General features: G+C 39.1%; 1 pseudogene; it reads right to left on the reverse strand.

Annotated features, from left to right (window-relative positions):
* Window positions 1-5002: 5002 nt before the first annotated feature.
* LOC147481549 (small nucleolar RNA R71) lies at window positions 5003-5096 on the reverse strand (annotated as a pseudogene).
* Between the last annotated feature and the right edge of the window lie 17933 nt (window positions 5097-23029).

The raw sequence follows: 23029 nt of genomic DNA on the forward strand, positions 1-23029 counted from the left end.
TCTTTTGTTGGTTGTCTACTTTGGATATCTGCAAGATGAGTTTTCATAAGAAAGATTTTCTGAAAAATGTTACTAAAAATTGTTTTGTTCCACATTTTTAGAGCTTTTTTGGTAGATAAAACTCGAAAGGTGGTGAATGATTGAACTTGGTTGATATGGGGAGAATGCTCTAGTCCAGGCAAGAGAGATGAGATTTTAGTAGTTTGAATGAGCAATCCACATGTGTTGGAATTTGAAAGGTTTTGGTGAGTTTTGGGTGGGTGAGTTTGTGTTAAGAAGGATTTGGCTATGATTAGAACTAATGGATGGAAGGTGATATAGAATGGATTTAGGGAATAAGATGTTCCAATATGGGTTTGTGATTGCTCTATCTAACCTTTTTTTGATATTATCAGGGTGTTGTCTTTTGTTTGACCATATGAAGGGGTAGCCTTTGAAATCCATATGAATAAATCCTTGTTATTGTTGGAGTTATCCCTCACATGAGGAAGAAGGAGAAAATTCGGAAGTAATTTTTGCATGAAGAAGCCTGAGTGCGCTCGCGCTCAGATTGGCCTAAGACCAAGGCGCGCCCGCGCTCATGTTACTGGACTTTTGGTTTGAGGAAAATCAGAGGGCACGCGCGCTCTCGATTTTGCCTTGCCGAGGGTGCGCCCGCGCCCATGGCTATTTTCGCAGACTTCTATTTTGCTACAGTAACTGCGAAATTATGGGTTACTATAAAAACAGAAGTAAGGTTTTGGAAAACCTAAGTCTGACAGAGAGAAACCCAATTTTGAAAGCAATCAAGATTGAGAGAAAACCTTTGTAGAGAGAAAAGCATGTAAAGAGAGAGAGGAATGATCTAGTAAGGTGGAGAGACTTGAGAGGAGTGATTATAATCTTCCTTCCCGCGTTATAAAAGGATTAGCTCTTGTGGAAGTAGGCATCATTGGCCAAACCATGGTATATCTTTGTGTTGTGGTATGCTATACTTTTCTTTTCATTATTATTTGTTATTGATAGTTATTTAGAGAGTTGGGCATACTAGTTTTAGTTGTAGTGAAAGTTTAAATTTTTGTCTGGAGATTGTTGTTGGTTCAAGTACAAGTTATCTTAGTAGTGGGGATCAATTGTTATCGTTATTCCCCAACAAGTGGTATCAGAGTCATGGTTAGATTAACCTAGGTTGTTATCCAAATTTTGCTCAAAAGGTATTTGACAAAATTCCTGAGAGGAGGTTTGAGTTGAAATAGCTTGTAGAGATGGACCATTCCGTAAACACTCACATGACTAGTCTGAATAGAGGTAACTACACTATTTAGAAAGCCAGGGTGGAAGACTTGCTCTATTGCAAAGACTTGGCACAACCCATTGAGAATGGAGTAAAATCAGATGCAATTGTCGCGGATGAGTGGAAAACGCTTGACAAAAAAGTGATTGGGTGCATTAGACAATGGATTGACTACAAAGTAATCCGCCTTGTATCCCAAAAGACCACAGCTTTCAGCCTATGGAAGACTTTAGAAGACCTCTACGAGAAGACAAGAAAGGACGCACATAATAGCTCCTGTCACTCAGAGATCCTTGCTACAGAAAAGCAAGAGAGAGGCAAAAGCAGAAAACCATCTCATTATAGAGGAGGACAAAAGAAAATCTAGGAGCGCGAGCAAAACTCCTAAGAAAGACTTGTCATGCAATCATTGCAGTATCCATTACCACTTCAAGTATGAATGCATAGAATTGAAGAGGGATGAGAAGACTAGTATCGTACATGAAGACAAGTTAGAGTTGAAAGAAAGCACCACTGGTAGAGACGCCACAGTCATAGCTTCAGAAGGTGAAGTAAGAATTGTGTCAGATGGTGACGAGTTATGCTTGAGCACTTCATACCAGGGTACAGAGTTGGTGGTAGGTACAAGTGCTTCTTACCACGTCACACCCCAGAAGAGTTTCTTCACTACCTACAAATCTGGTGATTTTGGTGAGGTAAAGATGGGCAACAATGAAGTCTCAAAGATTGTAGGCATTGGTGATGTTCATGTAGAAACCAATGTCGGATACACCTTGACACTCAAGGATGTAAGACATGTTCCTGACATTCGACTAAGCCTAATTTCCGCTGGAAAGTTAGATGATGATGGCTTTCTAAACTCGTTTGGTAACGGGGTATGGAAACTGAAGCAGAGGTTCCATTGTAGCAGCCAAAGGGAAGAAAACTTGCTCTCTTTACAAGACACATGCTAGTTTCTGTAAAACATAAGTAAATGCGGCAGAAGAAAAAGCTTCTTCCGAACTATGGCATAAGAGACTGTGTCATATGGGAGAAAAATGCATGGAAGTTCTTGCCCCAAGAAAAAGGCCTTGGCAAACATTAAAGGTACGCATTTAAATAGATGTACTCACTATTTGGTAAGAAAGCAACACAAGGTGTTTTTCCAAAGATTCTAGTCTTACAGAAAGGACAATGTCCTTGAGCTAGTTCACACTGACTTATGTGGTCCTATGAAAGTAAAGTCCCACAGGGGAGCTTTGTACTTCTTGACTTTCATTGATAATGCATCAAGAAAGATATAGGCATATAGTCTGAAGACTAAGGATGAAGTACTTGGCGTGTTCAAGACATTCCATAGCATGGTGGAAAGAGAGATAGGGAAGCTATTAAAGTGTATTCGCTCAGATAATGGGGGTGAGTACATTGGGCCGTTTGAAGAGTATTGCAAGAGTCATGGGATTCGTCATGAGCAGACCGTTCCCAAGACACCGCAACAAAATGGTATAGTCGAGAGGATGAATCGTACCATTGTAGAGAGAATGAGATGCATGCTATCTCACTCTAAATTACCGAGAGGTTACTGGGTAGAAGCAATGCGCACAGCCATACATGTGATCAACCTATCACCGTCAAAGCCTCTGAATAGTGATTATCCAGAGAGAGTATGGTCAGGCAGAGATGTTGATTATGGATACTTGAGAGTATTCGGGTAGGGCATTTGTTCATATTCCCAAGGATGAGAGATCCAAGCTTGATGACAAAGCCAAGCAGTTAAGGTAGATAGTTAAGGTAGCTAGTTAGACCTAAACCTATAGATAATTCTAGATCTAGATTTAAGTGTTTTTAATTTAGTTTAGCTTCAATTCAGTTCTTGTTTTAGATTAAACTCTTAGAATCAATTGTTCTTAATTAGTTTGATAAATAAAATAGTTATTTGTCAATTTCGATTCTTGTCATTTACATTGTGTTAGACCTGATTTCATTTATTACTTGTTATTCAATTCTTAGTTATTAATTAGATTTTAATTATTGTTTAATTTAGATTAGTAAATTTCAATTCTTTGTATTATGTTTAGTTTTAATTTAATCGAAAATGATTGCGTAATGATTCTCGGCTAAACCTCCATTGAGGGGGTTGAGAAGCCTTGATGAAAGCTTGACTCCGATTATCGTAGAGTCGTCGTAATTTCCTTTCCAATCTAGAAACGATTAGTTCACTATGAGAATGGGTTTAATCGTTCACATACTAGTTATGAATTGGTAGAAATGCCATGTGTAATTAGGGATTAGGAGAAACCATATTGTTCTGCGAAGCAGTTCAAATTCGGATTACGACGATTCATCGTTAATAGGATTAAGTCGACTTAAGGTGGAATCAATCCCCCCTCTAACTCCTTATCATTGAATCAACGTAGCATTCCCATAGTTGTTCTGATAATCGACTAGTTGCATCTTGTGGGTAGTTGCATCGTAGTCTAGTTGCCACTTCGTAAATCTCTCATTAGACTTTAGAGTTAAGAATACTTATACGTAGAGAACACAGCATGCGGAAGGACTAGGAGTGGAACGAATCATTCTACTCCACTATATCTCATAGGATTGAGAGTAGAAATCTTTGATAAAATATAGGCTCATAAGAAAGTTTTAGTTTACTTACGTTTTGAGTTCATCGTTCATTTCGTAGGTAAACTATTTAATTTTATGTTTTATCAAATGGCGCCGCTGCCATCTTAGTTTCACTTTCGCATTGTTTTTGTAGTGTAAGTACTTTTCTTAAAGTCCTATTTCACCCACCCACCCTTGTTTGATTCATACTGTGGGTTTCCGTTTCATCGTTGAAAAGTCCCGCGAGAAATTACACCGAAGCGCACTCGGCCGAGATCGAGCGCACCTGCCCATAAGCTCGAACATCGAAATACCACCCCATGTGGAGCTTTGACCACCTAAATCACTGTAACTTGAAGTTACACGAGGCGATCACCGCTTCTATCGCGGCACCCGCACCCTAAGCTAGATTTTTCCGGATTTCTACAGTTTTGATTCAACTTTGATTTTTCAAGTTTTTCAGTGTTCTAACTTGTTATATACACCTAACACGCCAGAACAAGACGCTATTCATAAGCGAAAGCAAGGACGCAATCAGGTATTCCTTTCTTCCACACCTCGCATCTCCCCGTTAGAGGTTTATACTAGTATATCGAATTGTTTGGAGTGTTGATGTGTTTAGCTAAGTTTGGTTTTAGCCTTGTATGAGATTAAGGTCCCGGCCGAACAAAACACCGAACGTAATTACACAACAACGCCAACAAACAAGTATATCTAGTATACCACCCACTACACCTCTAGCTACTATTTCACACACACATCACGACACAATGCCCGACGAAGAAAAGACTCCTCTCTCGACTTCTACAAAGCCTTGAGCGATAGCCCCAAATCTTGCATCGTTCTAGCGGACCCTGGGGATTTCGAATCCCCCAAATATTTTAATTTGTTACCCGCTTTTCATGGATTAGACCATGAAAAACCTTATCAGCTACATCGCGTAGGATTGAACAAGTCCTAACAACATTCCACCATCCTACGGTTGGTGCGGAACAAATTAAACTAAGGGTATTCCCTTTCACCTTAGCCGATAAAGGCGTCTTGGTTAATCCCCGCCTAATTCTCAGAACTCGTGGGCTAAACTTGTTCAAATTGTTTATGGAACATTTTACCCACCCCTAAAGACGGATGAGATGCTTTCCAAGATTCATTTCTTTCGACAAAATCCTCATGAATCATTTTTAGAAGCTTGGAATCGTTTCACCGATCTCCTTATAGAGTGTCCACATCATAACTTAGCGAAAGACACGTTAGTTCGTGCCTTTTCAAAGGACTTCTACACCACCATAAAGAAGTCCTAGACATAATGAATGGGGTAGTTTCTTAAGCAAAGGAGCCTCGGAGGCTTATAAATTTTAGAGGATCAAACTAAGAGAAATAACAACCGGGGGTAGTGACGATATCCACCGGCCTCGCTAGTTCTTCTAATACAGCTAAAGGCCGCGGTATGTTTGAAATTAAACACGATCCCGAGCTTAAAACTCTAATTGAATCACTCACTAAAAACGTAGAGGCCATTTCGGTTCAACAAAAGCCTATCCCCGTCATGAATGTAAATTCAAATCCATGTAGTTTCTGTTAGAGCCCTGAGCATCCCGACTTCCACTGTCCTATAGCCTATGAACAGGCTTGTTCCATTAATAGTGAACCTAACGCCCCTTGGAGACAAAATCCCAACTTCGGTTGGAGAAATAACCAACACGTCACACCTCCAGGGTACAATAATCAATATGTTAGGCCAACACAAAGTTTTAACCAAGCTCCACCACGACACGGACAGGGTCAGGGTAATTTTAATAATTATAACAACCAAGTGCAACCTCGACAAGGTCAAGCACAAAGTCAAGGTAGTTATAATAATTATAATGCTAATAGAGGTATCGTTCCGGTAAATAATAACTATCAAAATCCACCCATAAATAATTCACGTGAAATAGTTCCAGTCACACCACCCGTGACTACTACGCCCACACAACCGGATCGTCTTGACACCTTCATACAAGTGAGCCAAAAACTTTTCCAAACCATGGCTCAATCTAACCAACAACTTCTACAATCCGTTAATAATTTAACCCAACAGTTGGCTCAAGATAAAGCCCAACCCAAAGGTGTGTTTCCAGGTCACGAAATACCTAATCCTAAAACAACAAGTACAGCCTTTGAGGTAACCGATAATACTAGTAATGAATATGAAAATGTAGGTGAGCTAAAGGCCATCACCACTCTCCGTTCTGGCAGAGTGGTTGATAACAAAGTAACTATGCCTATAGGTACCCCACCAAGAGTCCCTACACCCCGCTATTTTACTAGATAACAAATAGAAACCAAGAGCCTACCATTGTAGAGGTACCAGCCATAACACAACCTAAGAAACAGAAAGCCACGGTTAAACATCCAGGTGATACTATTGCTAAATATAGAAAGAAACCACCGTTTCCACAAAAATTAGCCGTGTTAACTAGGGATACTAATTATGAGGAGATTAGGGACGTTTTCAAGAATCTAACTATAAACCTTCCTTTCCTCAAAGCTATTAAAAAGCTACCACACCATGCTAAGTTTCTTAAGGAGTTGTGTACTACTAGGCGTAAGACCAATATACCAAAAGACGCCTTTTTAACAGAACAATTCCCAACTCTATCTGAACAATTCCCAATTCCCTTTTTGGTTTATGGAAGGCTAAAGAAAGGCTCAGAGGGGCGGACTAGCAGAAAATAATTCATAGGTTTGAATTTTTGGCTATATCGATCCAAAGAGGGCCTAAATTCTCGCTTAGGATATGGCATAGTGATCAAGCAAGTGGACGTGTGATTTCTCTATCCGGATTTTACTTCTCCCTTGTGTCATTTCTCAAATGTTTCGCTCATATAAGGCTTTAGGCTATATTCTCACAGGATTTGTAGAATAAGTACTCTAACCTAGATTTCCAGAAACTTATTGCTAACAATCATAGATACTCATGTAATATATTTATAGATAGATGCAAAGATTATTACCTACATATTAACCTAAGTTTCTAACAATTATTCCTCGATGCAAAAGCTACGGAGACTTCTAGATTGTTAAGAGCATAGAGAAAGAAAACAATACCAATATTCCTAAGTGTATAGCATAAACTTATTTATTTATATTTCTTAAAAATTTTAACTTGAAAACAAATGCATGTTATACATATCTATATCCTAGCAGATGCCTTAATTACACGTGTTTCTATGCCCCCAAACAAGAAGCATGCTTTGTCCTCAAAGCATTTAAATAAAGAGGGTAGAAAAAATACCATGAAAACGCGTGAAATTCTGGAACATCTGCAAAACAAGGTTAGAACATAGTAATATAGGGAAAATAAAAATACTGACACAACTCTATAAGAGTTCCACCCAACAGAATTAAATTGCTTGGGACATAAGCAGACAATAACAAAACTAAAAACTTACCTTATCTCCCGCTTAAGCATCCTCCTCCTCATTAAAGAGATGAGGTTCCTTCGATCCCGCCAAATTCATTATAACTTGTCAAGCTTGCCGCCATTTATCATCTACTAATGCTAACCTGTTAAGTGTTATTATGTCTGATGGGATGTACGGGGAGACCAAATGAGGCTGCACCTGCCATCCCGGCCAAGTCATTATTCGCAATGAGCAAACCACCCAATTGGTGGGTCTCATGACTTCAACCCTTTTTCCAATCTGTGAATTATGCACAGAATACAGGTAACCAACTACGCATGATGCGGCTGACCAAAACAGGCATAAGAAGATACTTACGCCTCATGCTTTGGGCTCTCTTAAGACTAGCGACTAAAACTTCGGGGAATGTCATATCGGCGACGCCCCTCGCCTAAAGCGAGGAAAATGTCACCAGCAGATCGCTTTTGCAAAATGAACTCGCCATTCCCCAAAATATTCATCGGGATGAATAACATGGTGGTGCCTACGCTTAGGGAAAGGCTACCAAGGGCAATGCTATATCGCCTCGGTCCATTACTCAAATACCCTCCCCATAATACTCATGGAAATATGTATAATCATAAAGGTATGCATTATCGGTCATATATGCCCATGTGTGAACAGGATCGTATTGGTAATCCTGAAACTAAATCGACCACATTTTTATTGAATTCTAGTGTCGTGTCATCGACTACGACGGAGAATTCTTGTTCTCCATCATGATTACAATAGAATTTAACGTGGTCGTAGAAATAAGCAGTAAGTTGTGGTGAATATGAATCGCCATCACTTACCGGATGATGACGCCATCCTAATCAAGCGGGATCCCGTGGCCGGAACCAATGTCCATAGGTCTCGGTTCCTAACATGTCTTCGAAAGACTATTCAGGTATGACTATAGGAGATGTCATCTCAACGACTCTTTGAACAGTTCCAAAAATCCTGGAATGACCCTCAGAAAATTGGAATTTTCCGTGTTAACAGAGGGCAGGGCACGGTCTCGCTCGTTGGTTTTTGGAATTACAGTGTTTGGGCGCAAGTCGCGCTCAAGGAGGGCGCGGGTTGTGCTCTGAGTAAACTTTCTGAAAGTGTATAGGGCGCAGTGCACTTCTTTGGAAGCAGCAGTGCTTCGTAAGTCTTTGAAGTAGAAGTTTAGGGAAAAAGAAGGAAAACCTTGGAGTGAAAGGTGAGGGATGATGGTGGGGTGTAGTGTGGTTTGTTAGTGTAGAATGAAGGGAGTTTAAATAGGTTCTGAGCTTCCAAAATGAATCAGCAAGTTGCCAAATTATTTTAAGGCAATTTCCGGAAATAGAAAAATTCCAAACCCGAAAACGGAAACAACCCATCTTCTTGATGTTCTAAAAATCCTAGTATCTTTTATACTGGATTTAGAATAGTAATTTCTAAACTCCCATAGATTTCATGCAACCACCACACATAATCATAGATATGCCGATATCGGCCAAATTCTCAACCTTTCCTCCAAGACAACTTTACAGCAGATGATCATATAACGAATTATGCTCGGTATAAATATTACCACCCCCAAACAAGTCGGGAAGGTGGGATTAATGATAAAAACAAGCAGAACTCGAAAATAACCAATTATATTAAAATTTAAATTTAAATCCAAACAACATAAAACAAACACATTAATATCTAAATTTAACAACTGAATTAAAATTCAACTAATAAAAAACCATGAAATAACAGCGAACACAACTGATGGTGAACACCTAGTTATGTGATGAAGATGGACCCTGAGATGGAGATTGGTCCTGGGATGGAGAATGGCTTGAGCCATCTGTCCTTCGGCGACGACGCTCATGCCTCTCAGACTCGGCTGAAATAGAATCCTCCACGGGTGGCATGCGTCGTAGCATCTCTATTCGGAACAAGTGCTGTGCTTCCATCTCATCCGAAAGTATCGCGATACTTTCGGCTTGGTGATGCCGGTGGATAGTCTCCATGTTAGACAAGATATCGCCCCGAACCCTTTCGAGCATTTCAAGTCTCGTCCAAGGTTCGTTTGCTTATTTCAACTACAATCTGTCTATCTCGGATATCTTCACAAATACCATAAACGCAATGCAAGCCGGTTTTGGTAACACTTGCATCGTTCTAAATTAGAACTACAACTATCTAATGCATCGTCATCCAGACATGTCATATCCTCCCTTTCATCTTCCGACTCAACCACCTTTTCTTCGAACAACGGCCAAGTCTCTTGGATGCAATCCGTATAGATACTTGCATTAGAATGCAATTTGATCTTAATAGGAGCAGATTTTGGCGACATGACTCTAAAGGAGAGCATGATCTTAGTGATCAATACGGGAAGAGGCGCCAAGCTCTTTCCCCACCTCTAATCACATTAAAAATTAAATTGAGGATGCAAAAATTATACTTATTGGTTTGCAAAATCCGAGAACGCGGACATTGCGGAATCGATATCGGCCCGACTTTGTCTTTCCCGGGGCGTTCCTACCAATCCACCAGCTTGATTGGTTCTCGGTAGTTGATTACGGACGAATGAGATTTCGATTGTATTCACCCTCCACGGTATCTTTCATCAAAGCAGGAACTCCAAAGATAATCGATTCCCGAATGGTCGCTTCTAGGTTGCTTTCAGCGTAATTCCTAACAAATGCCCAACAACCGCCTCGTCGTTACTTCCTCCTCGCTTCCTCGCTACCTTAATGAAAATCTTATCCCCTCCAATTCTCGCTTCTTATAAAACTGTTCTACCAAATCATAGTGATAGAACTCCTCAATCGAAAGTACCACAAATCCGTTCCAATCCCTCCTAATCATCTCCGTCAGTAAAAATGGCGCAAAGTTTGTCGGCGACAAAACGGGTGCTCCGGCAAAATTCTTCGTCGTAGCACCATTGAAGTTTTTGAAACAACCAATGGTTTTGTAGACTGTAGGGGAGGCGAGTTTGATGAAAAACAACTTAAAACAACGGAGGTGTCGGTGGTGGCGGTTGGAACTTGAATTGGTGGCAGTTTTGGAGTTTTAAAATTGTTGGGGTTGGTGGTAGTGATGGTTTGGAGAAGATTTCAATTTGATTTAAATGTTTGGCGTGGGTGTAGTTAGGTTTTCTTCTTTTTTTTTTTTTTTTTTTTGTTCAAGGTTTGTTTTAAACTTTGGTAACCGGCGGGATTGGAAAAGGAAAGAAACTGTGCATTTTTGGGAAGGAAGGGGGCGCAGGTGCGTTGCTAGTGTGCGCGAGTTTGGGCCCAAGCTCAATTTGAATTCTGAAATTTTTTGATTTTTCGCGCAATTTCAAATTCAATTTGCCGCTTCGTTACTGGTCCGATTTTGGCGAATGAGTTATGGAAATGATCAGTAGAGAATTTCCAATCCAATGATCCATAAAACACTCAATTCTAACCATGGGTGACATATAAGAAGGTGGAAAAACGTCTCGAAGTGCGTGTGTGACGTAAGTTATGCGAACGAAGGAAATCTAAGTTTTAGATAACGTCAACCCATTTGAACTACAAGTAATGGGCCTAAGCAACACAAATGAAAAGTTCGAGCAATCCGGATGGAAAGACCGACTGCCCACCCCCAAACAAATTTTTAAACACAAAATTTGTTCTAACGTGGGTCGTTTAAAGTCAGATTCCCAAGACTTGTTGGATTGCTATTTCTATGATTTAGAATTTTTTATTTTTTTATTAGTTTATTATAAGAAAAACGAAAAACAATAAATACATAATTCACCCCATAGAGGAACATGACTCAAAAATCGAGAAAACATGCAAAAGTGGAAAACGTGAATTATGTTAACTGTGGACTTAGGATCCAAAGACTTTACAGCCATACACTCTATAGGAGGGCCCGGTTACTGAATGGTGCACTTACCACTATATGGAAGTGAAAGAAAGTACACCAAATGACAAAGGTCAATCCTCATAGACAGGGTCCTGTAAAAGGACTTCCTCTACATCAGGGGACAGAAGTTCGTGAAAATGTTTTAACCGTTGACCATTAACTTGAAAGGTATTGTTGTCCGTGGGATTTACCAAGGTGATTGCCCCGTAGTAAGTGACTTCAAGAACTTAAAAGGACTAGACCAACGGGTTTTTAGTTTCCCTGGGAAAATATGTAGATGGGAGTTGTAAAGCAAGACCTTTTGATCGACCACAAACTCTTTGTGCAAGATTCGCTTATCATGAACACGTTTCATGTTAGCTTTATAATCCTTCGCGAGATCGTAAGAATCGCTACGGATTTCTTCAAGCTCATTCAATTGCAACTTGCGTTTGACACCTGCCTCATCAATATTGAAGTTAAGGCTTTTTATAGCCCACAGAGCACGGTGCTCTAATTTAATGGGCAAATGACATGGTTTCCCAAATACAAGTCTAAAGGGAGACATACCTATAAGAGTTTTGAAAGCAGTTCTATACGCCCATAAGGCATCCGATAGACGCTTCGACCAATCTTTCCTATCAGGGTTTACAGTTGTTTCTAAAATCATTTTGATTTCCCTATTAGAAACTTCTACTTGTCCGCTAGTTTGTGGATGATAAGGAGTTACTACTTTGTGTGTAACTCCATACTTTTTCACTAGGGATGCAACAACTCTGTTGCAAAAATGTGTTCCACCATCACTAATGATGGCTTTAGGAATGACAAACCGACAGAAAATATCTTTAATAAAAAATACAACGGTTTTATGGTCATTGCTACGGCAAGCTAGGGCCTCAATCCATTTAGACACGTAGTCCACGGCAACTAGAATATAAATGAAACCGTGGGAAACAGGGAAGGGACCCATGAAATCAATGCCCCAAACGTCAAAAAATTTCTACTATCAAGATTGGATTTAATGGCATCATATTACGCCAGGATTCGCCCAAGTTGTTGGCAACGAATACACGCCTTGCAATGCACTTGGGCATCCTTAAAAGGGTAGGCCAATAAAATCCACATTGAAGAACTTTAGCGGCTGTTTTCATCCCACTAAAATGGCCACCACACTCTTTGTCATGGCAGAACGATAGGACTTCATTGTATTCCCACTGGGGAATACAACGACGAATAATCTTATCTGCACAATACTTAAAAATGTAGGGCTCATCCCAGTAGTATAACTTAACTCTGGCCAAGAACTTCTTACGTTCATTTCTTGACCAATTATAAGGCATAACATCAACCGCTAAATAATTTACAATGTCAAAGATACCATGGTGTTTGAAAAAATAGCATACGATGCTCATCGGAAAAAGTCCCCATGGACTCAAAATCACTATTATCGCCATTTGTAAGTCTAGATAAGTGGTCGAAACTACGCTTTTCGACCCTCTTTGTCCTTTTATTTCTAATGTGAACTATTGCGGAGAAGGATCTATCGGATTAATCTCTGCTAGCATCCTTCTTTGCAAGAAGGTACTTAAGGGTCTGCATGGTCCGTGTAAACTAAAGTTTTAAAACCAACCAAATAAGGACGAAACTTATCTAAAGCATAAATGACGGCTAAGAATTCTTTTTCGTAGTTGAATAATTCCGTTGAGCATCGTTTAAGGTTTTACTAGCATAATAAATAACAAATGAACTTATTATCTAGTTTTTGTCCCAAGATCGCACTAACCGCATAGTCACTAGCATCACACATGAGTTCGAAAGGTTTAGACCAATCGAGGTCAGATAATTGGTGCAGAAGTTAGGGCGGCTTTTAAAGTTTCAAAAGCCTGCTTACAGTTAAAATTAAAATCAAAGATTGCATCTTTTAAAAGCATATTAGTTAAAGGCCTAGCTATTTTCGAGAAATCTTTAATAAATCGCCTATAAAAATCTGCATGGCCTAGAAAGGCTCTAATATCACGGACAATCCGTGGTTTAGGTAGAGTCGCTATCTTATCTAATTTGGCCTTATCTACTTCGATGTCATCACTAGATACAATGTGACCTAGTACTATGCCCTTTTTCACCATGAAATGACACTTTTCCCAGTTTAAAACGAGGCTCTTTTCTTCACACCGTGTCAAAACTTTAGACAGGTTAGACAAACAGTCTGTGAAGGAATCTCCATAGATAGAAAAATCATTCATGAAAATTTCCATAAAGCACTCTACCATGTCACTAAATATATGAAGCATACACCGTTGGAAGGTACCAGGAGACTTACAAAGGCCAAAAGGCATTCGTTTATAAGCATACGTTCCAAAGGGACATGTGAAGGTAGTCTTTTCTTGGTCATCAATATCAATAATAATCTGAAAATAGCCTGAGTAGCCATCCAAAAAACAATAAAAAGCATGACCAGCGAGGCGTTCGAGCTTTTGATCTATAAAAGGTAACGGAAAGTGATCCTTCCTTGTCATAGCATTTAAACGTCTGTAATCAATACAGATTATCCATTTCATAGGACCTTGTGTGACAACATAGTCACCCTTTCCGTTACGCGCCATGGGTAACTCCCCGATTTCTTAGGAACTACATGAATGGGGCTTACCCATTCACTATCGAGATTGGGTATATGATACCCGGCGAATCTCAGTAATCGTAAGACTTCTTCCCTAACCACCTCTTTCATGGCAGGGTTCAAGCGACGAGGTTAGCGAAGTCTTCTTATCGTTATCCTCCAAATGGATACGATGAGTGCAAACATTAGGGTCAATTCCCTTAATGTCGGCTAGGGACCAACCAATCGCAGACCGATGTTCCCTAATCACCCGAATTAAACTTGTCTCTTCATTTTTAGATAACAGAGAAGATATAATTATCGGATGACTACCATCCGGATCAAGTTGAATATATTTTAACTCCGGGGGAAGAGGTTTAAGCACTGGGGTGGAAGGAAAATCAATAGATGTTTCGTCAGGGTCCTCATTTTGCATAATGAATACTTGCTTAGGTAGCAAGTCTTCATACTTAGTATATGGAGCAACCGAAGGGTCTACAATTGGTGTGGACTCAAGGATGGTGTTGACTTCCTCTAAGTAGGAGTCATTTACAAAATCTGAAGTTCCCAAAGAAAGGAATCTGTACATATTGTTTTCGGGAAACGTGTTGTTAAAATAATCTTGAGCTAAGCTCTCGATCATGCTAACCTCCCCATCTATAGACGAATCTAGTAACTGTTTCATCATTTTAAAAACATTTACCTCAACAGTAAGATGGCCAAAAGATAAGGACATCTTACCATCGCGGCAATTTATAAGCGCGTTGGCAGTTGCTAAGAAGGGGCGCCCTAAGATGATCGGTACAGAGTCGTTAGCGACTTCTGTATCGAGGATAACAAAATCAGCAGGATAGTAGAAATTCTGAACCTTAACAAGCACGTTTTCCACTATACCCTTAGGATACTTAATTGACATGTCCGCTAATTGCAACGTTATTTTTGTAGGTTGCATTTCCTGTAGACCTATTTGTTTATACAAATAATACGGGAGTAAGTTAACACTCGCCCCCAAGTCTAATAAAGTGGTTATCGTGTGGGAATCTCCTAAGGTGCATTTTATTGTAGGACGACCAGGGTCCTTGTACTTAACAATTACATTATTTTCGGATAAAGTTGGGAACTGTTTAGTTAGAAAGGCGTCTTTAGGTATGTTTGTCTTACGCCTAGTAGTGCACAACTCCTTAAGAAACTTAGCGTGGTTAGGTAGCTTTTTAATAGCTTCGAGAAAAAGAAGGTTTATCGTTAGATTCTTGAAAATGTTCCTAATCTCCTCAAAGTTTGTATCCCTGGTTAGCATGGCTAATTTTTGAGGGAACGGTGGTTTCGCTCTATATTTCGCGTATGGCTCGACTTGATGTGTAATCTTGGCTTTCTCGTTTCTTAGTTTGTTGTTTAACCGGTACCTTTTACGGTAGGGCTCTTCGGTTTCTATTTCGGTATCTAGTTCGATATCCAAAGTAGGTAGTATCGATGAGAGATAACTATAGGCATAGTTACTTTGTTATCAACCACTCTTCCGCAGCGAGAGTGGTGATGGCATTAAGGTCACCTACGATTGTAGTTTCCGCACTAGTATTACCGCTTACCTCAAAGACCGTGGTTTGCCGTTTTTAGGGTTTGTTATCGCTTGTCCCGAAACACGCCTTTTGGTTGGGTTTTCTCTTGGGCTAATTGTTGTATGCCCTGATTTATGGATTGTAAGATCTGTTGGTTTGATTGAGTCATTGTTTGGAAAAGTTATTGGGTAACCTGTATAAAGGCGTCGATATGATCTGGTTGGGTAGGTGTAGTAGTCATAGGTGGTGCGACTGGAACTATCTCACGTTGATTATTTATGGGTGGGTTGTGATAGTTAGTATTGTTAACCGGAACGATACCTCTATTGGTATTATAACTATTATAATTACCTTGACCCTGTGCTAGACCTTGTCGTGGTTGTGCTTGGTTGTTATAATTATTATAATTTTCCTGACCTTGTCCTTGTCCTTGCCTAGGTGGAGCTTGGTTATAGTTGTTTGCTTGCCTAACATTTTGGTTATTAAACCCTGGAGGTGTAACTTGTTGATTGTTTCGCCAACTAAAGTTGGGATGTTGTCTCCATGGGGCATTAGGAATAGGATAGCTATTAATGGAGCAAACATTATCTTGCTCTAATTGTTGTTGTTCATAGGCGAGAGGACAATAGGAGTCAGGGTGCTCAGGACTCAAACAGAAATTACATGGGTTGGAGTTTACATTCATGACGAGGATAGGCTTTTGTTGAACAGAAATAGCTTCAACCTTTTTAGTTAGAGATTCGATTAAATTTTTAAGTTCTGGATCGGGTTTCATCTCAAACATACCGGGCGCCTTAATCGTTGAAGAAGAAGAACTAGCAGAGCGGGGATATCATCACTACCCCCAATTGTTATTGCGTTTAGTTTGCTCTTCTAAAAATTTGTAAGCCTCCGAGGCTCCTTTACTTAGGAAACTACCCCCATTCATTATGTCAAGGACTTCTTTATGGTGATGTTGAAGTCTTTTGAAAAAGGCACAAACTAACGTGTCTTTTGCTAGGTTATGGTGTGGACACTCTATAAGCAGATCGGTGAAACGATTCCAAGCCTCAGAAATTGATTCATGAGGATTTTGTCGAAAGAAATGAATCTTGGAAAGCATCTCATCCGTCTTTAGGGGTGGGTAAAAATGTTCCATAAACAGCTGAACAAGTTTAGCCCACGAGTCCACAGAATTAGGCGTTTGGGCAGTTAACCAAGACGCTGCCTTATCGGCTAAGGTGAAAGAAAATACCCTCAGTTTAATTTGTTCCGCACCAACCATAGGATGATGGAATGTTGTAAGGACTTGTTCAATCCTACGCATGTGTTGGTAAGGTTTTTCATGGTCTAAACCATGGAAAACGGGTAACAAATTAAATATGTTTGGGGGAATTCAAAAATCCCCCACTGGGTCTGCTAGAACGATGCAAGATTTAGGGCTATCGCTCAAGGCTATATAAAAGTCGGAGAGAGGAGTCTCTCTTTCTTCAGCCATTATGTCAGGTGTGGTTGGTGGGATAGTAGCTAGAGGTGTAGTGATTGGTATACTCGATAGATTTGTTTGTTGATGTTGACGGTTTATTACATTCGGTGTTTTTCTCCGACCAGACCTTAATCTCATGCAAGTCTAAATCTAAACACGACAACACTCCAAACGATCTTGATATTTTAGTATAAACCTCTAACTGGAGATGCGCGTATGGAAGAAAGGAATACCTGATAAATGTCCTTGCTTCGCGTATGAATAGCGCCTTGTTTACGCGTGTTCGATTAAAAATAACAAGTTAGAACACCGAAAAACTTAAAAATCGGGTTTGAAACAAACCCAGTAGAAAACCGAAAAATTTAGCTTAGGGCACGGGTGCGCTCGCTTAGGGCGCGGTCGCTCCGTGTAACTCCAAGTTACAGTGTTTTAGGGCGGTCGCTCGAGATGGTTCTAAGCGTTTGAAGTTTGCGCTTCGCTTTTGCGCGCCGATCGCTCAGGTATATTTTTTCGCGAACTTTTAATGTTGAAACGGACAACCACAGTATGAATCAAACAACGGTGGGGTGGGTTTAATGGGACTTAAAAATGACTAATTATACTATGAAAACAACGCTAAAGTGAAACTAAGATGGCAGCGGCGCCATTTGATAAAACATAAAATTGCTAGTTTACCTACGAAATGAACGATGAACTCAAAACGCAAGTAAACTAAAACTTATTACGAGTCTATATTTATCAAGTTTTCTACTCTCAATTCTATCGAAATATAGTGGAGTAACAAATTCGTTCCACTCCTAGTTCTCTAGCATGGAATGATTTCATAGTTAACTAATCGGTCTTAAGTCTAATGAGAGGTTTACGAGGGGAATTCTATACTACGAGGTGAATTAAATTAACAAGTTACGAATAATGAAATGCTACGGAATTCTGAATGAGAATTTAGATAAAGAATTAGAGGGGAATTGATTCCACCTCGAATCCAACTTAATCACCTAGCATAGACTGTTGTAATCCAATTCTTATGTTCTTACCATAAGAATTGCTCGTTCTAATCCCTAATTAACATAGCATTTCTACCAATTATAACTAGCATGTGAGGTCGTCCACCCATTCTCATGGCAAAACACGACCTTCTAGAATGGAATAGACTCTACAATGATTCTACACTTATACAACTAAGCTTTCATCAAGGCTTCATCAACCCCTCTAATGGAGGTTTAGCCTTGATTCATCAAACCATCATTTCCCATATTATTATAATTAAACATCATATCAAAATTCTAACTTGACTAATTTAACTAACAATACTTCAATCTAATTTAACAACTCAGAAATGATAATCAACAAGAATTAAAACTAGATCTATAATTTGAAATGACAAAATTGAAATTGACAAAATAGCTATTTTATTTATCAAACTATTTAAGAACAATGATTCTAAGAGTTTAATCTAAAACAAGAATTTAATTAAAGATAAACTAAATTAAAAACAATTAAATCTAGATCTAGAATTATTTATATTTTTAGGTCTAATTAGCTACCATTAACAAAGAGCTAAGCTTTTGTTTTTATATATTTTCAGATCCAAAAATCGTGCATGGGCTTGGAGCCATGTTTTGGGCCAGAAAATCAGGCCCAAAACCCAATTCTTTCAGTCCAAAAATGCCTCTTCAGCTGCAGTTGGCTTCAATAGACTTTTCGTCCACTTCTCCTCCTCATATTGGGTCAAGTCTTAAACCATTGGAAAGCTCTTTCGGAGCCGGTCGTTTTGACATAAGGTAGGCTCAATTCCGAGGACTGAGTCCAAAGATACGGCCTTCGGAAGTTCTGCTGATTTTGAGTGTTGTTTCTGCCCGTGTTGACTTTGACTTTTCATCTTTGACCAGGCTTTAGAAAGGCTTTGTCTTCTTGAATCTTGGCCTTTAATCACCGAACTCCTTAGCAACCAACCATTGCTCCTTTATCTCATCAAAGTGGCATATTTCTGCACATAATTGACTTTGAAGCCTGAAACGCATAAAAACACGTAATAAGTATTAACTCTTAATTATTACTCACATAATTGGTCTAAAATTATGACTGTTACAGGGTTAAAACTACAGTTTTGGGCTCTTATCAAGTGGAAAGTTGTGGCTTTCTCAAGATGTAGAAGGTGTTGAAGAGATTTAACATGGATCAAGCGAAGCCAGTCAGTTGTCCGCTTAGTGGCTAGTTTCGCATGACCAAAGATACGTGTCCAAAGGGTGAGCATCAGTAGAATGAAATGGAAAAGATTCCTTATGCATCCACAGTGGGCACCTTGATGTATGTAATGGTGTGCACAAGACCGGATATTGCTTTCGCCGTTGGTGTAGTAAGTCGATTTCTGTCAAATATAGGTAAGGAACATTGGGAAGGTGTTAAATGGATATTGAGATATCTTAAGGGCACTTCCAAAGCATGTTTGTGTTTTGGTGGAAGTAAGTCCTTACTTGAAGGCTACACTGATGCAGACATGGCAGGTGATGTTAACTCTATGAAGTCCACCTCCGATTATCTGTTTACTTTTGCAGGGGGAGCAGTTTCTTGGCAATCTAAGTTGCAAAAGTGTGTTACCCTCTCCACTACAGAAGCCGAATATATTGCAGCCACAGAGTGTTGCAAAAAGATGTTATAGATGAAGAGGTTCTTCGATGAACTAGGGCTAAAGCAGAAACAGTTTGTAGAGTTTTATATGATAGTCAGAGTGCCATCCATTTGAGCAAGAATCCAAGTTTTCATTCTAGATCAAAGTACATACATGTGTGTTATGATTGGATTAGAGAAGTACTCAAAGACAAGCATTTGTGCATTGAGAAGATCCATACCGACAAGAACGGGTCGGATATGATGACCAAAGTTTTGCCGAAAGGTAAGTTTGATATTTGTTGTGCTACCGCCGGAATGGTAGCACACTCCTCCTGTTGATTTGGAAATTGCATGGAGGTATCCCCCCTTCACTGTTCAGGAGGGGGAGATTGTTGGAGTTATCCCTCACATGAGGAAGAAAGAGAAAATTCGAAGTAATTTTTGCGTGAAGAAGCCTGAGCGCGCGCGCTCAAATTGGCCTAAGACCAAGGCGCTCCTACGCTTATGTTACAGTTATCTCATGATGTCAGATGCAGGATAAGTGTCTTGGATTTCAAATTCTTTCCCACCTATTTTATCCTCTACATTAAGAATAATATCCTGGTCACCAATAAGGAGAGTGGGATTTGGTAGTGTTTTCAGCTGTCTAACATGTTCCCCGCTCTTATCTCTACAAGGTTTATAGGGACTGCCATAGAAAAAACATGATATCCATTATTAATTGAGGTGGTTATGTGATGAGTTTAGGAGTTTAGGATTTGAATCATAATAACACTTTTCCACATAAGGTACGTAGAGGCCTCCAGCTGTGTTGATAGGTGGACCTCATGAAAATGATTGTATTTAAGAAGGTGTTTAAGGTAAGTCATGTGGTGCGTAGAAGGTTTAGTTTCAGAGAGGAAAACTATATCTGGATTCTGTACATCTATTAGTTTGGATAGGATCCGAGTTGTGTTAAGATTCCCACAACCTCTACAATTCCATGTGAGGATTCGATGACTGATCTGGTACAGTCATAGACCCAAGTGAAAAGAGTTCATATATACAAGAGACATTGTATATGCTAGATGCATAATTTGGATAGCTAGCACTACACCATAACAGGCTTTTACTAACGGCTAAAAACCGTTACTAATGTTTTTTGCAACGCCTAAAACGCATTACAAATAAGGCGTGGGTAAAGTGTTAGAAATATTTGCAACGGCTAACAAGCATTGCAAGAAAAATTTACTAACGGTTATTAACCGTTGCACATAGTATTTGTAACGCTTTTCTATGCCTATTTTGTACACAATTTTAAAACATTTGCAACGATTCTCATTTTTACAAACGCTTTTTGAACTTTAGTAATTCGTTGATAATATTAGCTACGTTTTATAACCATTGCAAAATTGTTAGCTTGTTTTTTAAATAAAATTTCAATTTGTTCCCGCCTATTTGTTTGTAACGATTATGAACCATTGCTGATGGGTTGCAGTTATAAAAAAAAAATTATTATATTTTGTGGCGACCAGCTGAACCTGCAAAATGATGCCCCTCTTGTGCTAAATACAAAAAATCGTTCACTATGAAACAATAGTACACATAGTAAAAAGAAAGCGGTGCACTTTTATACCATATTTTACAAGGAAACAACAGTATACATGAGAAAGTACAAAACTAATCCAACCATATAAATTCACAACTTTGAGCGATTTTCTAAACCTCGCAAATTTATTGTTAGACTATCACCATAAAAGAAGCTTTCGTACCATCGTCCTAAACAAGAGATAACAGCTTGTGTTTCTGCATAATCATAAGTTGCACTTGCCCACTCCATTGGTTTCTACATAATCATAAGTTACGTGGAAAATTGCAAGAGCCTCATTATAGATGACTTCTTTCTCCCTTGTACTATCATCAAACTCCGTTGTGCCATATAATATTTGCATATTTATGCATAAAACCAATCAATAGCTATACCTGATGCAGTAATTGTTCCCAAAGGCCTCAACTTCTAAATCAATACACAAAACATGGATAGTTAGGTAGAAAATTGGGAAAAAAGACTGTAAGAAGCATCTCCTGGATGAAGAACCATCACACATCCCCTTTACCTATTTATATTTTTGTATAACGTCCTCGCCAGCGATATCTCTTGCGTCCTTGTCTACGATTTTCATGACACGTACTTGTCATTTCAGCTCTGTATTGCACATAAAGTTTCTGCCAACGTATCCAGGCAGCTTGAAGGAATGACTTGTTCTCTAAAACAAGGGAGTTTCCACACCTCTATAATACATAATGAAAAAAGATTAGCATTCACACATATATATTTGGTGTAAAATGGTTATTTTTCTGTATTAATCTCTCTCCTAAGTCTGTATTTCCCGAGTATTTTCTAAGTATGTACTCTAATCAACCTCTAAAGTTTCCCGAGTATTTGTGATGATTTGCCAGGATTTCATATTTCAAAATGGTCTTGCATGTGCTTAGACTAGCTTTCAAGGAAAGTGAAAAGATAAAAAACTCACATTATGTACAGTACAATCAATACTTTAAAGGAAGATTTCCATACAAAATAGCTTTCTTCTCATTTTATTATATTTTTTTAACTTTGAGTGACTGTCATACTAAAAAAATAGAGTTCTAGCTTGGATCACCATTATATTTTATTATATTTTTTCTTAGTATGCATCACATCAACAACATATCAGGATTTATGAGTGGGCCAATAGGGCATATCCCAAAAAATAGACTTTTTATACCAAGCCTCTGTAACTTGAACATCTTCATCTTCTCCACTATCTTCTAAATTCACATCAGATGTGCTTCTTTTGCTACCTTTTGGGATTTTACCCGGCTTATACTTGATATAACTCACCTGTTTCATAACTTGTTCTCCACTTAACCTTAGTGGAGCCATGTTCAAATCTTCAGTCTTAAGTCCCAAGTATTTGCCTGACCAAAACGGGTGACCCAATGGAAGAAAGGGGTGGCAGTTTGTGTAAACAATCTTCTTTGCATGCTCAAGATATATTGATTGAGTGTTATCTGAACAAATCAGACATGCTTTATAACCATGTGTTATGAAGCCCGCTAAGTTTTCCAAAGCAAGAAAATCATGAATACCCCATAGTAGCATAGCTCTCAAGATAAAATGTTGCTTTTTATGTAAGTCATAAGTCGGTACCCCTTTCTTCCACAACTATTCCAACTCCTCATAGAGTGGCTTAAGAAAAACATCGATATCTTGACCTGCGTGCCTTCCGCCCATATATTAGCAAAACACATCATTTAATTTGGAACTCTGGTTTCATCATAAATAAGGGGGGAGATTATAAGGTACCAAGTAAACATGCCAACAACTGTAGCTAGTGGATTGTATTCCATGAGGATTGAAACCATCATTTGCAATTCCAAGCCAAACATTATGCCATTCCTTAGCAAAATCAGGCCAACTCTTTTTACATGTTTTCCACTGGACTGAGTCGATAGGATGTCGTATATGATCCCAAGAAGGTGTAGCTCGGTCGTGCCATGTCATTTTGTTCACTATCCATGGGATAGTGTACAACCTCTTGAGCATTGGAATCAGGGGAAAATGTCTCAAAACTTTATTCGGCTCTTTTGTTTCTTTCTTACCCATCTTTCATTCTTTCACTTTGTATCTGGGTGCTTTAATTTACACTGATG

Source organism: Coptis chinensis, chromosome 8 (assembly GCF_015680905.1).
Source record: "Coptis chinensis isolate HL-2020 chromosome 8, ASM1568090v1, whole genome shotgun sequence".
NCBI lineage: Eukaryota > Viridiplantae > Streptophyta > Magnoliopsida > Ranunculales > Ranunculaceae > Coptis > Coptis chinensis.